The sequence below is a fragment of the Osmia lignaria genome, unplaced genomic scaffold, assembly GCF_051020975.1.
Source record: "Osmia lignaria lignaria isolate PbOS001 unplaced genomic scaffold, iyOsmLign1 scaffold0005, whole genome shotgun sequence".
NCBI lineage: Eukaryota > Metazoa > Arthropoda > Insecta > Hymenoptera > Megachilidae > Osmia > Osmia lignaria.
Window position 1 is genome coordinate 4,250,797 of NW_027478162.1, and position 16,486 is coordinate 4,267,282.

Sequence of the window (16,486 nt, forward strand, 5' to 3'; positions counted from 1 at the left end):
ATAAATTGTAGGAAACATAATTCTCTACAAAAAAGGTCTCTTAACATTTTGCCATAGCTCGCTTGGTTTCCGAGATATTTGCAGATTTATCTCAACGGAAGGGGCCTAACGGAGATATTTCGAGATATTTTTGCTTCTTGTTGTTCTTCTTCTGCACAGCTAAACTGGAAGTGGCATTTCCAGCTCGCAATAGTGCAGAGTTATCTCAAAGAGAGGGGCCACGGTGTTTCTGTATCTCTATTATGTTGGTGCGGCTTCGGAACTTTTAAATATCTTGATATATCTCGAGAACTACGCATCAGATCAAAAAATATCATAGAATATAAAAAGTAGCAAACTTAATTCTCTACAAAAAAGGTCTCTTAACATTTTGCCATAGCTCTCTTCGTTTCCGAGATATTTGCAGATTTATCTCAAGGGAAGGGGCCTGACGGACATATTTCGAGATATGTCTTCTTCTTGTTGTTCTTCTTCTGCACAGCTAAGCTGGAAGTGGCATTTGCAGCTCGCAATAGTGCAGAGTTATCTCAAAGAAAGGGGCCACGGTGTTTCTGTATCTCTATTATGTTGGTGCGGCTTCGGAACTTTTAAATATCTTGATATATCTCGAGAACTACGCATCTGATCAAAAAATATCATAGAACGTAAAAGGTAGGAAACTTAATTCTCTACAAATAAGGTCTCTTAACATTTTGCCATAGCTCGCTTCGTTTCCGAGATATTTGCAGATTTATCTCAAGGGAAGGGGCCTAACGGACATATTTCGAGATATTTTTGCTTCTTGTTGTTCTTCTTCTGCACAGCTAAACTGGAAGTGGCATTTCCAGCTCGCAATAGTGCAGAGTTATCTCAAAGAGAGGGGCCACGGTGTTTCTGTATCTCTATTATGTTGGTGCGGCTTCGGAACTTTTAAATATCTTGATATATCTCGAGAACTACGGGTCTGATCAAAAAATATCATAGAACATAAAAAGTAGGAAACTTAATTCTCCACAAATAATGTCTCTTAACATTTTGCCATAGCTCGCTTCGTTTCCGAGATATTTGCAGATTTATCTCAAGGGAAGGGGCCTGACGGACATATTTCGAGATATTTCTTCTTCTTGTTGTTCTTCTTCTGCACAGCTAAGCTGGAAGTGGCATTTGCGGCTCGCACTAGTGCAGAGTTATCTCAAAGAAAGGGGCCACGGTGTTTCTGTATCTCTATTATGTTGGTGCGGCTTCGGAACTTTTAAATATCTTGATATATCTCGAGAACTACGCATCTGATCAAAAAATATCATAGAACATGAAAAGTAGGAAACTTAATTCTCTACAAAAAAGGTCTCTTAACATTTTGCCATAGCTCTCTTCGTTTCCGAGATATTTGCAGATTTATCTCAAGGGAAGGGGCCTGACGGACATATTTCGAGATATTTCTTCTTCTTGTTGTTCTTCTTCTGCACAGCTAAGCTGGAAGTGGCATTTGCGGCTCGCACTAGTGCAGAGTTATCTCAAAGAAAGGGGCCACGGTGTTTCTGTTTCTCTATTATGTTCGTGCGGCTTCGGAACTTTTAAATATCTCGATATATCTCGAAAACTACGCTTCTGATCAAAAAATATCATAGAACATAAATTGTAGGAAACATAATTCTCTACAAAAAAGGTCTCTTAACATTTTGCCATAGCTCGCTTGGTTTCCGAGATATTTGCAGATTTATCTCAAGGGAAGGGGCCTAACGGACATTCTTCGAGATATTTCTTCTTCTTGTTGTTCTTCTTCTGCACAGCTAAGCTGGAAGTGGCATTTGCAGCTCGCAATAGTGCAGAGTTATCTCAAAGAAAGGGGCCACGGTGTTTCTGTATCTCTATTATGTTGGTGCGGCTTCGGAACTTTTAAATATCTTGATATATCTCAAGAACTACGCATCTGATCAAAAAATATCATAGAACATAAAAAGTAGGAAACTTAATTCTCTACAAAAAAGGTCTCTCAACATTTTGCCATAGCTCGCTTCGTTTCTGAGATATTTGCAGATTTATCTCAAGGGAAGGGGCCTGACGGACATATTTCGAGATATTTCTTCTTCTTGTTGTTCTTCTTCTGCACAGCTAGGCTGGAAGTGGCATTTGCGGCTCGCACTAGTGCAGAGTTATCTCAAAGAAAGGGGCCACGGTGTTTCTGTATCTCTATTATGTTGGTGCGGCTTTGGAACTTTTAAATATCTCGATATATCTCGAAAACTACGCTTCTGACCAACAAATATCATAGAACATAAATTGTAGGAAACATAATTCTCTACAAAAAAGGTCTCTTATCATTTTGCCATAGCTCGCTTCGTTTCCGAGATATTTGCAGATTTATCTCAACGGAAGGGGCCTAACGGACATATTTCGAGATATTTCTTCTTCTTGTTGTTCTTCTTCTGCACAGCTAAGCTGGAAGTGGCATTTGCGGCTCGCACTAGTGCAGAGTTATCTCAAAGAAAGGGGTCACGGTGTTTATGTATCTCTATTATGTTGGTGCGGTTTCGGAACTTTTAAATATCTTGATATATCTCGAGAACTACGCATCTGGTCAAAAAATATCATACAACGTAAAAGGTAGGAAACTTAATTCTCTACAAATAAGGTCTCTTAACATTTTGCCATAGCTCGCTTCGTTTCCGAGATATTTGCAGATTTATCTCAAGGGAAGGGGCCTAACGGACATATTTCGAGATATTTTTGCTTCTTGTTGTTCTTCTTCTGCACAGCTAAACTGGAAGTGGCATTTCCAGCTCGCAATAGTGCAGAGTTATCTCAAAGAGAGGGGCCACGGTGTTTCTGTATCTCTATTATGTTGGTGCGGCTTCGGAACTTTTAAATATCTTGATATATCTCGAGAACTACGCATCAGATCAAAAAATATCATAGAACATAAAAAGTAGCAAACTTAATTCTCTACAAAAAAGGTCTCTTAACATTTTGCCATAGCTCTCTTCGTTTCCGAGATATTTGCAGATTTATCTCAAGGGAAGGGGCCTGACGGACATATTGCGAGATATTTCTTCTTCTTGTTGTTCTTCTTCTGCACAGCTAAGCTGGAAGTGGCATTTGCAGCTCGCAATAGTGCAGAGTTATCTCAAAGAAAGGGGCCACGGTGTTTCTGTATCTCTATTATGTTGGTGCGGCTTCGGAACTTTTAAATATCTTGATATATCTCGAGAACTACGCATCTGATCAAAAAATATCATAGAACGTAAAAGGTAGGAAACTTAATTCTCTACAAATAAGGTCTCTTAACATTTTGCCATAGCTCTCTTCGTTTCCGAGATATTTGCAGATTTATCTCAAGGGAAGGGGCCTGACGGACATATTTCGAGATATTTCTTCTTCTTGTTGTTCTTCTTCTGCACAGCTAAGCTGGAAGTGGCATTTGCGGCTCGCACTAGTGCAGAGTTATCTCAAAGAAAGGGGCCACGGTGTTTCTGTTTCTCTATTATGTTCGTGCGGCTTCGGAACTTTTAAATATCTCGATATATCTCGAAAACTACGCTTCTGATCAAAAAATATCATAGAACATAAATTGTAGGAAACATAATTCTCTACAAAAAAGGTCTCTTAACATTTTGCCATAGCTCGCTTGGTTTCCGAGATATTTGCAGATTTATCTCAAGGGAAGGGGCCTAACGGACATTCTTCGAGATATTTCTTCTTCTTGTTGTTCTTCTTCTGCACAGCTAAGCTGGAAGTGGCATTTGCAGCTCGCAATAGTGCAGAGTTATCTCAAAGAAAGGGGCCACGGTGTTTCTGTATCTCTATTATGTTGGTGCGGCTTCGGAACTTTTAAATATCTTGATATATCTCAAGAACTACGCATCTGATCAAAAAATATCATAGAACATAAAAAGTAGGAAACTTAATTCTCTACAAAAAAGGTCTCTCAACATTTTGCCATAGCTCGCTTCGTTTCTGAGATATTTGCAGATTTATCTCAAGGGAAGGGGCCTGACGGACATATTTCGAGATATTTCTTCTTCTTGTTGTTCTTCTTCTGCACAGCTAGGCTGGAAGTGGCATTTGCGGCTCGCACTAGTGCAGAGTTATCTCAAAGAAAGGGGCCACGGTGTTTCTGTATCTCTATTATGTTGGTGCGGCTTTGGAACTTTTAAATATCTCGATATATCTCGAAAACTACGCTTCTGACCAACAAATATCATAGAACATAAATTGTAGGAAACATAATTCTCTACAAAAAAGGTCTCTTATCATTTTGCCATAGCTCGCTTCGTTTCCGAGATATTTGCAGATTTATCTCAACGGAAGGGGCCTAACGGACATATTTCGAGATATTTCTTCTTCTTGTTGTTCTTCTTCTGCACAGCTAAGCTGGAAGTGGCATTTGCGGCTCGCACTAGTGCAGAGTTATCTCAAAGAAAGGGGTCACGGTGTTTATGTATCTCTATTATGTTGGTGCGGTTTCGGAACTTTTAAATATCTTGATATATCTCGAGAACTACGCATCTGGTCAAAAAATATCATACAACGTAAAAGGTAGGAAACTTAATTCTCTACAAATAAGGTCTCTTAACATTTTGCCATAGCTCGCTTCGTTTCCGAGATATTTGCAGATTTATCTCAAGGGAAGGGGCCTAACGGACATATTTCGAGATATTTTTGCTTCTTGTTGTTCTTCTTCTGCACAGCTAAACTGGAAGTGGCATTTCCAGCTCGCAATAGTGCAGAGTTATCTCAAAGAGAGGGGCCACGGTGTTTCTGTATCTCTATTATGTTGGTGCGGCTTCGGAACTTTTAAATATCTTGATATATCTCGAGAACTACGCATCAGATCAAAAAATATCATAGAACATAAAAAGTAGCAAACTTAATTCTCTACAAAAAAGGTCTCTTAACATTTTGCCATAGCTCTCTTCGTTTCCGAGATATTTGCAGATTTATCTCAAGGGAAGGGGCCTGACGGACATATTGCGAGATATTTCTTCTTCTTGTTGTTCTTCTTCTGCACAGCTAAGCTGGAAGTGGCATTTGCAGCTCGCAATAGTGCAGAGTTATCTCAAAGAAAGGGGCCACGGTGTTTCTGTATCTCTATTATGTTGGTGCGGCTTCGGAACTTTTAAATATCTTGATATATCTCGAGAACTACGCATCTGATCAAAAAATATCATAGAACGTAAAAGGTAGGAAACTTAATTCTCTACAAATAAGGTCTCTTAACATTTTGCCATAGCTCGCTTCGTTTCCGAGATATTTGCAGATTTATCTCAAGGGAAGGGGCCTAACGGACATATTTCGAGATATTTTTGCTTCTTGTTGTTCTTCTTCTGCACAGCTAAACTGGAAGTGGCATTTCCAGCTCGCAATAGTGCAGAGTTATCTCAAAGAGAGGGGCCACGGTGTTTCTGTATCTCTATTATGTTGGTGCGGCTTCGGAACTTTTAAATATCTTGATATATCTCGAGAACTACGGGTCTGATCAAAAAATATCATAGAACATAAAAAGTCGGAAACTTAATTCTCCACAAATAATGTCTCTTAACATTTTGCCATAGCTCGCTTCGTTTCCGAGATATTTGCAGATTTATCTCAAGGGAAGGGGCCTGACGGACATATTTCGAGATATTTCTTCTTCTTGTTGTTCTTCTTCTGCACAGCTAAGCTGGAAGTGGCATTTGCGGCTCGCACTAGTGCAGAGTTATCTCAAAGAAAGGGGCCACGGTGTTTCTGTATCTCTATTATGTTGGTGCGGCTTCGGAACTTTTAAATATCTTGATATATCTCGAGAACTACGCATCTGATCAAAAAATATCATAGAACATGAAAAGTAGGAAACTTAATTCTCTACAAAAAAGGTCTCTTAACATTTTGCCATAGCTCTCTTCGTTTCCGAGATATTTGCAGATTTATCTCAAGGGAAGGGGCCTGACGGACATATTTCGAGATATTTCTTCTTCTTGTTGTTCTTCTTCTGCACAGCTAAGCTGGAAGTGGCATTTGCGGCTCGCACTAGTGCAGAGTTATCTCAAAGAAAGGGGCCACGGTGTTTCTGTTTCTCTATTATGTTGGTGCGGCTTCGGAACTTTTAAATATCTCGATATATCTCGAAAACTACGCTTCTGATCAAAAAATATCATAGAACATAAATTGTAGGAAACATAATTCTCTACAAAAAAGGTCTCTTAACATTTTGCCATAGCTCGCTTGGTTTCCGAGATATTTGCAGATTTATCTCAAGGGAAGGGGCCTAACGGACATTCTTCGAGATATTTCTTCTTCTTGTTGTTCTTCTTCTGCACAGCTAAGCTGGAAGTGGCATTTGCAGCTCGCAATAGTGCAGAGTTATCTCAAAGAAAGGGGCCACGGTGTTTCTGTATCTCTATTATGTTGGTGCGGCTTCGGAACTTTTAAATATCTTGATATATCTCGAGAACTACGCATCACATCAAAAAATATCATAGAACATAAAAAGTAGCAAACTTAATTCTCTACAAAAAAGGTCTCTTAACATTTTGCCATAGCTCTCTTCGTTTCCGAGATATTTGCAGATTTATCTCAAGGGAAGGGGCCTGACGGACATATTTCGAGATATTTCTTCTTCTTGATGTTCTTCTTCTGCACAGCTAAGCTGGAAGTGGCATTTGCAGCTCGCAATAGTGCAGAGTTATCTCAAAGAAAGGGGCCACGGTGTTTCTGTATCTCTATTATGTTGGTGCGGCTTCGGAACTTTTAAATATCTTGATATATCTCAAGAACTACGCATCTGATCAAAAAATATCATAGAACATAAAAAGTAGGAAACTTAATTCTCTACAAAAAAGGTCTCTCAACATTTTGCCATAGCTCGCTTCGTTTCTGAGATATTTGCAGATTTATCTCAAGGGAAGGGGCCTGACGGACATATTTCGAGATATTTCTTCTTCTTGTTGTTCTTCTTCTGCACAGCTAGGCTGGAAGTGGCATTTGCGGCTCGCACTAGTGCAGAGTTATCTCAAAGAAAGGGGCCACGGTGTTTCTGTATCTCTATTATGTTGGTGCGGCTTTGGAACTTTTAAATATCTCGATATATCTCGAAAACTACGCTTCTGACCAACAAATATCATAGAACATAAATTGTAGGAAACATAATTCTCTACAAAAAAGGTCTCTTAACATTTTGCCATAGCTCGCTTCGTTTCCGAGATATTTGCAGATTTATCTCAACGGAAGGGGCCTAACGGACATATTTCGAGATATTTCTTCTTCTTGTTGTTCTTCTTCTGCACAGCTAAGCTGGAAGTGGCATTTGCGGCTCGCACTAGTGCAGAGTTATCTCAAAGAAAGGGGTCACGGTGTTTATGTATCTCTATTATGTTGGTGCGGTTTCGGAACTTTTAAATATCTTGATATATCTCGAGAACTACGCATCTGGTCAAAAAATATCATACAACGTAAAAGGTAGGAAACTTAATTCTCTACAAATAAGGTCTCTTAACATTTTGCCATAGCTCGCTTCGTTTCCGAGATATTTGCAGATTTATCTCAAGGGAAGGGGCCTAACGGACATATTTCGAGATATTTTTGCTTCTTGTTGTTCTTCTTCTGCACAGCTAAACTGGAAGTGGCATTTCCAGCTCGCAATAGTGCAGAGTTATCTCAAAGAGAGGGGCCACGGTGTTTCTGTATCTCTATTATGTTGGTGCGGCTTCGGAACTTTTAAATATCTTGATATATCTCGAGAACTACGGGTCTGATCAAAAAATATCATAGAACATAAAAAGTAGGAAACATAATTCTCTACAAAAAAGGTCTCTTAACATTTTGCCATAGCTCGCTTCGTTTCCGAGATATTTGCAGATTTATCTCAAGGGAAGGGGCCTGACGGACATATTTCGAGATATTTCTTCTTCTTGTTGTTCTTCTTCTGCACAGCTAAGCTGGAAGTGGCATTTGCGGCTCGCACTAGTGCAGAGTTATCTCAAAGAAAGGGGCCACGGTGTTTCTGTATCTCTATTATGTTGGTGTGGCTTCGGAACTTTTAAATATCTTGATATATCTCGAGAACTACGCATCTGATCAAAAAATATCATAGAACATGAAAAGTAGGAAACTTAATTCTCTACAAAAAAGGTCTCTTAACATTTTGCCATAGCTCTCTTCGTTTCCGAGATATTTGCAGATTTATCTCAAGGGAAGGGGCCTGACGGACATATTTCGAGATATTTCTTCTTCTTGTTGTTCTTCTTCTGCACAGCTAAGCTGGAAGTGGCATTTGCGGCTCGCACTAGTGCAGAGTTATCTCAAAGAAAGGGGCCACGGTGTTTCTGTTTCTCTATTATGTTGGTGCGGCTTCGGAACTTTTAAATATCTCGATATATCTCGAAAACTACGCTTCTGATCAAAAAATATCATAGAACATAAAAAATAGGAAACTTAATTCTCTACAAAAAAGGTCTCTTAACATTTTGCCATAGCTCGCTTCGTTTCCGAGATATTTGCAGATTTATCTCAAGGGAAGGGGCCTAACGGACATATTTCGAGATATTTCTTCTTCTTGTTGTTCTTCTTCTGCGCAGCTAAGCTGGAAGTGGCATTTGCAGCTCGCAATAGTGCAGAGTTATCTCAAAGAAAGGGGCCACGGTGTTTCTGTATCTCTATTATGTTGGTGCGGCTTCGGAACTTTTAAATATCTTGATATATCTCGAGAACTACGCATCTGATCAAAAAATATCATAGAACGTAAAAGGTAGGAAACTTAATTCTCTACAAATAAGGTCTCTTAACACTTTGCCATAGCTCGCTTCGTTTCCGAGATATTTGCAGATTTATCTCAAGGGAAGGGGCCTAACGGACATATTTCGAGATATTTTTGCTTCTTGTTGTTCTTCTTCTGCACAGCTAAACTGGAAGTGGCATTTCCAGCTCGCAATAGTGCAGAGTTATCTCAAAGAGAGGGGCCACGGTGTTTCTGTATCTCTATTATGTTGGTGCGGCTTCGGAACTTTTAAATATCTTGATATATCTCGAGAACTACGCATCTGATCAAAAAATATCATACAACATAAAAAGTAGGAAACTTAATTCTCTACAAAAAAGGTCTCTTAACATTTTGCGATAGCTCGCTTCGTTTCCGAGATATTTCCAGATTTATCTCAAGGGAAGGGGCCTGACGGACATATTTCGAGATATTTCTTCTTCTTGTTGTTCTTCTTCTGCACAGCTAAGCTGGAAGTGGCATTTGCGGCTCGCACTAGTGCAGAGTTATCTCAAAGAAAGGGGCCACGGTGTTTCTGTATCTCTATTATGTTGGTGCGGCTTCGGAACTTTTAAATATCTTGATATATCTCGAGAACTACGGGTCTCATCAAAAAATATCATAGAACATAAAAAGTAGGAAACATAATTCTCTACAAAAAAGGTCTCTTAACATTTTGCCATAGCTCGCTTCGTTTCCGAGATATTTGCAGATTTATCTCAAGGGAAGGGGCCTGACGGACATATTTCGAGATATTTCTTCTTCTTGTTGTTCTTCTTCTGCACAGCTAAGCTGGAAGTGGCATTTGCGGCTCGCACTAGTGCAGAGTTATCTCAAAGAAAGGGGCCACGGTGTTTCTGTATCTCTATTATGTTGGTGCGGCTTCGGAACTTTTAAATATCTTGATATATCTCGAGAACTACGCATCTGATCGAAAAATATCATAGAACATAAAAAGTAGGAAACTTAATTCTCTACAAAAAAGGTCTCTTAACATTTTGCCATAGCTCGCTTCGTTTCCGAGATATTTGCAGATTTATCTCAAGGGAAGGGGCCTAACGGACATATTTCGAGATATTTCTTCTTCTTGTTGTTCTTCTTCTGCACAGCTAAGCTGGAAGTGGCATTTGCGGCTCGCACTAGTGCAGAGTTATCTCAAAGAAAGGGGTCACGGTGTTTATGTATCTCTATTACGTTGGTGCGGTTTCGGAACTTTTAAATATCTTGATATATCTCGAGAACTACGCATCTGGTCAAAAAATATCATACAACGTAAAAAGTAGGAAACTTAATTCTCTACAAAAAAGGTCTCTTAACATTTTGCGATAGCTCGCTTTGTTTCCGAGATATTTGCAGATTTATCTCAAGGGAAGGGGCCTAACGGACATATTTCGAGATATTTTTGCTTCTTGTTGTTCTTCTTCTGCACAGCTAAACTGGAAGTGGCATTTCCAGCTCGCAATAGTGCAGAGTTATCTCAAAGAGAGGGGCCACGGTGTTTCTGTATCTCTATTATGTTGGTGCGGCTTCGGAACTTTTAAATATCTTGATATATCTCGAGAACTACGCATCAGATCAAAAAATATCATAGAACATAAAAAGTAGCAAACTTAATTCTCTACAAAAAAGGTCTCTTAACATTTTGCCATAGCTCTCTTCGTTTCCGAGATATTTGCAGATTTATCTCAAGGGAAGGGGCCTGACGGACATATTTCGAGATATTTCTTCTTCTTGATGTTCTTCTTCTGCACAGCTAAGCTGGAAGTGGCATTTGCAGCTCGCAATAGTGCAGAGTTATCTCAAAGAAAGGGGCCACGGTGTTTCTGTATCTCTATTATGTTGGTGCGGCTTCGGAACTTTTAAATATCTTGATATATCTCGAGAACTACGCATCTGATCAAAAAATATCATAGAACATAAAAAGTAGGAAACTTAATTCTCTACAAAAAAGGTCTCTTAACATTTTGCCATAGCTCGCTTCGTTTCCGAGATATTTGCAGATTTATCTCAAGGGAAGGGGCCTGACGGACATATTTCGAGATATTTCTTCTTCTTGTTGTTCTTCTTCTGCACAGCTAAGCTGGAAGTGACATTTGCGGCTCGCACTAGTGCAGAGATATCTCAAAGAAAGGGGCCACGGTGTTTCTGTATCTCTATTATGTTGGTGCAGCTTCGGAACTTTTAAATATCTCGATATATCTCGAAAACTACGCTTCTGATCAAAAAATATCATAGAACATAAATTGTAGGAAACATAATTCTCTACAAAAAAGGTCTCTTAACATTTTGCCATAGTTCGCTTCGTTTCCGAGAAATTTGCAGATATATCTCAAGGGAAGGGGCCTGACGGACATATTTCGAGATATTTCTTCTTCTTGTTGTTCTTCTTCTGCACAGCTAAGCTGGAAGTGGCATTTACAGCTCGCAATAGTGCAGAGTTATCTCAAAGAAAGGGGCCACGGTGTTTCTGTATCTCTATTATGTTGGTGCGGCTTCGGAACTTTTAAATATCTTGATATATCTCGAGAACTACGCATCTGATCAAAAAATATCATAGAACATAAAAAGTAGGAAACTTAATTCTCTACAAAAAAGGTCTCTTAACATTTTGCCATAGCTCTCTTCGTTTCCGAGATATTTGCAGATTTATCTCAAGGGAAGGGGCCTAACGGACATATTTCGAAATATTTCTTCATCTTGTTGTTCTTCTTCTGCACAGCTAAGCTGGAAGTGGCATTTGCAGCTCGCAATAGTGCAGAGTTATCTCAAAGAAAGGGGCCACGGTGTTTCTGTATCTCTATTATGTTGGTGCGGCTTCGGAACGTTTAAATATCTTGATATATCTCGAGAACTACGCATCTGATCAAAAAATATCATAGAACATAGAAAATAGGAAACTTAATTCTCTACAAAAAAGGTCTCTTAACATTTTGCCATAGCTCGCTTCGTTTCCGAGATATTTGCAGATTTATCTCAAGGGAAGGGGCCTAACGCACATATTTCGAGATATTTCTTCTTCTTGTTGTTCTTCTTCTGCACAGCTAAGCTGGAAGTGGCATTTGCAGCTCGCAATAGTGCAGAGTTATCTCAAAGAAAGGGGCCACGGTGTTTCTGTATCTCTATTATGTTGGTGCGGCTTCGGAACTTTTAAATATCTTGATATATCTCGAGAACTACGCATCTGATCAAAAAATATCATAGAACGTAAAAGGTAGGAAACTTAATTCTCTACAAATAAGGTCTCTTAACACTTTGCCATAGCTCGCTTCGTTTCCGAGATATTTGCAGATTTATCTCAAGGGAAGGGGCCTAACGGACATATTTCGAGATATTTTTGCTTCTTGTTGTTCTTCTTCTGCACAGCTAAACTGGAAGTGGCATTTCCAGCTCGCAATAGTGCAGAGTTATCTCAAAGAGAGGGGCCACGGTGTTTCTGTATCTCTATTATGTTGGTGCGGCTTCGGAACTTTTAAATATCTTGATATATCTCGAGAACTACGCATCTGATCAAAAAATATCATACAACATAAAAAGTAGGAAACTTAATTCTCTACAAAAAAGGTCTCTTAACATTTTGCGATAGCTCGCTTCGTTTCCGAGATATTTCCAGATTTATCTCAAGGGAAGGGGCCTGACGGACATATTTCGAGATATTTCTTCTTCTTGTTGTTCTTCTTCTGCACAGCTAAGCTGGAAGTGGCATTTGCGGCTCGCACTAGTGCAGAGTTATCTCAAAGAAAGGGGCCACGGTGTTTCTGTATCTCTATTATGTTGGTGCGGCTTCGGAACTTTTAAATATCTTGATATATCTCGAGAACTACGGGTCTGATTAAAAAATATCATAGAACATAAAAAGTAGGCAACATAATTCTCTACAAAAAAGGTCTCTTAACATTTTGCCATAGCTCGCTTCGTTTCCGAGATATTTGCAGATTTATCTCAAGGGAAGGGGCCTGACGGACATATTTCGAGATATTTCTTCTTCTTGTTGTTCTTCTTCTGCACAGCTAAGCTGGAAGTGGCATTTGCGGCTCGCACTAGTGCAGAGTTATCTCAAAGAAAGGGGCCACGGTGTTTCTGTATCTCTATTATGTTGGTGCGGCTTCGGAACTTTTAAATATCTTGATATATCTCGAGAACTACGCATCTGATCAAAAAATATCATAGAACATGAAAAGTAGGAAACTTAATTCTCTACAAAAAAGGTCTCTTAACATTTTGCCATAGCTCTCTTCGTTTCCGAGATATTTGCAGATTTATCTCAAGGGAAGGGGCCTGACGGACATATTTCGAGATATTTCTTCTTCTTGTTGTTCTTCTTCTGCACAGCTAAGCTGGAAGTGGCATTTGCAGCTCGCAATAGTGCAGAGTTATCTCAAAGAAAGGGGCCACGGTGTTTCTGTATCTCTATTATGTTGGTGCGGCTTCGGAACTTTTAAATATCTTGATATATCTCGAGAACTACGCGTCTGATCAAAAAATATCATAGAACATAAAAAGTAGGAAACTTAATTCTCTACAAAAACGGTCTCTTAACATTTTGCCATAGCTCGCTTCGTTTCCGAGATATTTGCAGATTTATCTCAAGGGAAGGGGCCTGACGGACATATTTCGAGATATTTCTTCTTCTTGTTGTTCTTCTTCTGCACAGCTAAGCTGGAAGTGGCATTTGCGGCTCGCACTAGTGCACAGTTATCTCAAAGAAAGGGGCCACGGTGTTTCTGGATCTTTATTATGTTGGTGCGGCTTCGGAACTTTTAAATATCTCGATATATCTCGAAAACTACGCTTCTGATCAAAAAATATCATAGAACATAAATTGTAGGAAACATAATTCTCTACAAAAAAGGTCTCTTAACATTTTGCCATAGCTCGCTTCGTTTCCGAGATATTTGCAGATATATCTCAAGGGAAGGGGCCTGACGGACATATTTCGAGATATTTCTTCTTCTTGTTGTTCTTCTTCTGCACAGCTAAGCTGGAAGTGGCATTTGCGGCTCGCACTAGTGCACAGTTATCTCAAAGAAAGGGGCCACGGTGTTTCTGTATCTCTATTATGTTGGTGCGGTTTCGGAACTTTTAAATATCTTGATATATCTCGAGAACTACGCATCTGATCAAAAAATATCATAGAACGTAAAAAGTAGGAAACTTAATTCTCTACAAATAAGGTATCTTAACATTTTGCCATAGCTCGCTTCGTTTCCGAGATATTTGCGGATTTATGTCAAGGGAAGGGCCCTGACGGACATATTTCGAGATATTTCTTCTTCTTGTTGTTCTTCTTCTGCACAGCTAAGCTGGAAGTGGCATTTGCAGCTCGCAATAGTGCAGAGATATCTCAAAGAAAGGGGCCACGGTGTTTCTGTATCTCTATTATGTTGGTGCGGTTTCGGAACTTTTAAATATCTTGATATATCTCGAGAACTACGCATCTGATCAAAAAATATCATAGAACGTAAAAAGTAGGAAACTTAATTCTCTACAAATAAGGTCTCTTAACATTTTGCCATAGCTCGCTTCGTTTCCGAGATATTTGCAGATTTATGTCAAGGGAAGGGGCCTGACGGACATATTTCGAGATATTTCTTCTTCTTGTTGTTCTTCTTCTGCACAGCTAAGCTGGAAGTGGCATTTGCAGCTCGCAATAGTGCAGAGATATCTCAAAGAAAGGGGCCACGGTGTTTCTGTATCTCTATTATGTTGGTGCGGCTTCGGAACTTTTAAATATCTTGATATATCTCGAGAACTACGGGTCTGATCAAAAAATATCATAGAACATAAAAAGTAGGAAACATAATTCTCTACAAAAAAGGTCTCTTAACATTTTGCCATAGCTCGCTTCGTTTCCGAGATATTTGCAGATTTATCTCAAGGGAAGGGGCCTGACGGACATATTTCGAGATATTTCTTCTTCTTGTTGTTCTTCTTCTGCACAGCTAAGCTGGAAGTGGCATTTCCAGCTCGCAATAGTGCAGAGTTATCTCAAAGAGAGGGGCCACGGTGTTTCTGTATCTCTATTATGTTGGTGCGGCTTCGGAACTTTTAAATATCTTGATATATCTCGAGAACTACGCATCAGATCAAAAAATATCATAGAACATAAAAAGTAGCAAACTTAATTCTCTACAAAAAAGGTCTCTTAACATTTTGCCATAGCTCTCTTCGTTTCCGAGATATTTGCAGATTTATCTCAAGGGACGGGGCCTGACGGACATATTTCGAGATATTTCTTCTTCTTGATGTTCTTCTTCTGCACAGCTAAGCTGGAAGTGGCATTTGCAGCTCGCAATAGTGCAGAGTTATCTCAAAGAAAGGGGCCACGGTGTTTCTGTATCTCTATTATGTTGGTGCGGCTTCGGAACTTTTAAATATCTTGATATATCTCAAGAACTACGCATCTGATCAAAAAATATCATAGAACATAAAAAGTAGGAAACCTAATTCTCTACAAAAAAGGTCTCTCAACATTTTGCCATAGCTCGCTTCGTTTCTGAGATATTTGCAGATTTATCTCAAGGGAAGGGGCCTGACGGACATATTTCGAGATATTTCTTCTTCTTGTTGTTCTTCTTCTGCACAGCTAAGCTGGAAGTGGCATTTGCGGCTCGCACTAGTGCAGAGTTATCTCAAAGAAAGGGGCCACGGTGCTTCTGTATCTCTATTATGTTGGTGCGGCTTTGGAACTTTTAAATATCTCGATATATCTCGAAAACTACGCTTCTGACCAAAAAATATCATAGAACATAAATTGTAGGAAACATAATTCTCTACAAAAAAGGTCTCTTAACATTTTGCCATAGCTCGCTTCGTTTCCGAGATATTTGCAGATATATCTCAAGGGAAGGGGCCTGACGGACATATTTCGAGATATTTCTTCTTCTTGTTGTTCTTCTTCTGCACAGTTAAGCTGGAAGTGGCATTTACAGCTCGCAATAGTGCAGAGTTATCTCAAAGAAAGGGGCCACGGTGTTTCTGTATCTCTATTATGTTGGTGCGGCTTCGGAACTTTTAAATATCTTGATATATCTCGAGAACTACGCATCTGATCAAAAAATATCATAGAACATAAAAAGTAGGAACCTTAATTCTCTACAAAAAAGGTCTCTTAACATTTTGCCATAGCTCGCTTCGTTTCCGAGATATTTGCAGATTTATCTCAAGGGAAGGGGCCTGACGGACATATTTCGAGATATTTCTTCTTCTTGTTGTTCTTCTTCTGCACAGCTAAGCTGGAAGTGGCATTTGCGGCTCGCACTAGTGCAGAGTTATCTCAAAGAAAGGGGCCACGGTGTTTCTGTATCTCTATTATGTTCGTGCAGCTTCGGAACTTTTAAATATCTCGATATATCTCGAAAACTACGCTTCTGATCAAAAAATATCATAGAACATAAATTGTAGGAAACATAATTCTCTACAAAAAAGGTCTCTTAACATTTTGCCATAGTTCGCTTCGTTTCCGAGATATTTGCAGATATATCTCAAGGGAAGGGGCCTGACGGACATATTTCGAGATATTTCTTCTTCTTGTTGTTCTTCTTCTGCACAGCTAAGCTGGAAGTGGCATTTACAGCTCGCAATAGTGCAGAGTTATCTCAAAGAAAGGGGCCACGGTGTTTCTGTATCTCTATTATGTTGGTGCGGCTTCGGAACTTTTAAATATCTTGATATATCTCGAGAACTACGCATCTGATCAAAAAATATCATACAACATAAAAAGTAGGAAACTTAATTCTCTACAAAAAAGGTCTCTTAACATTTTGCCATAGCTCGCTT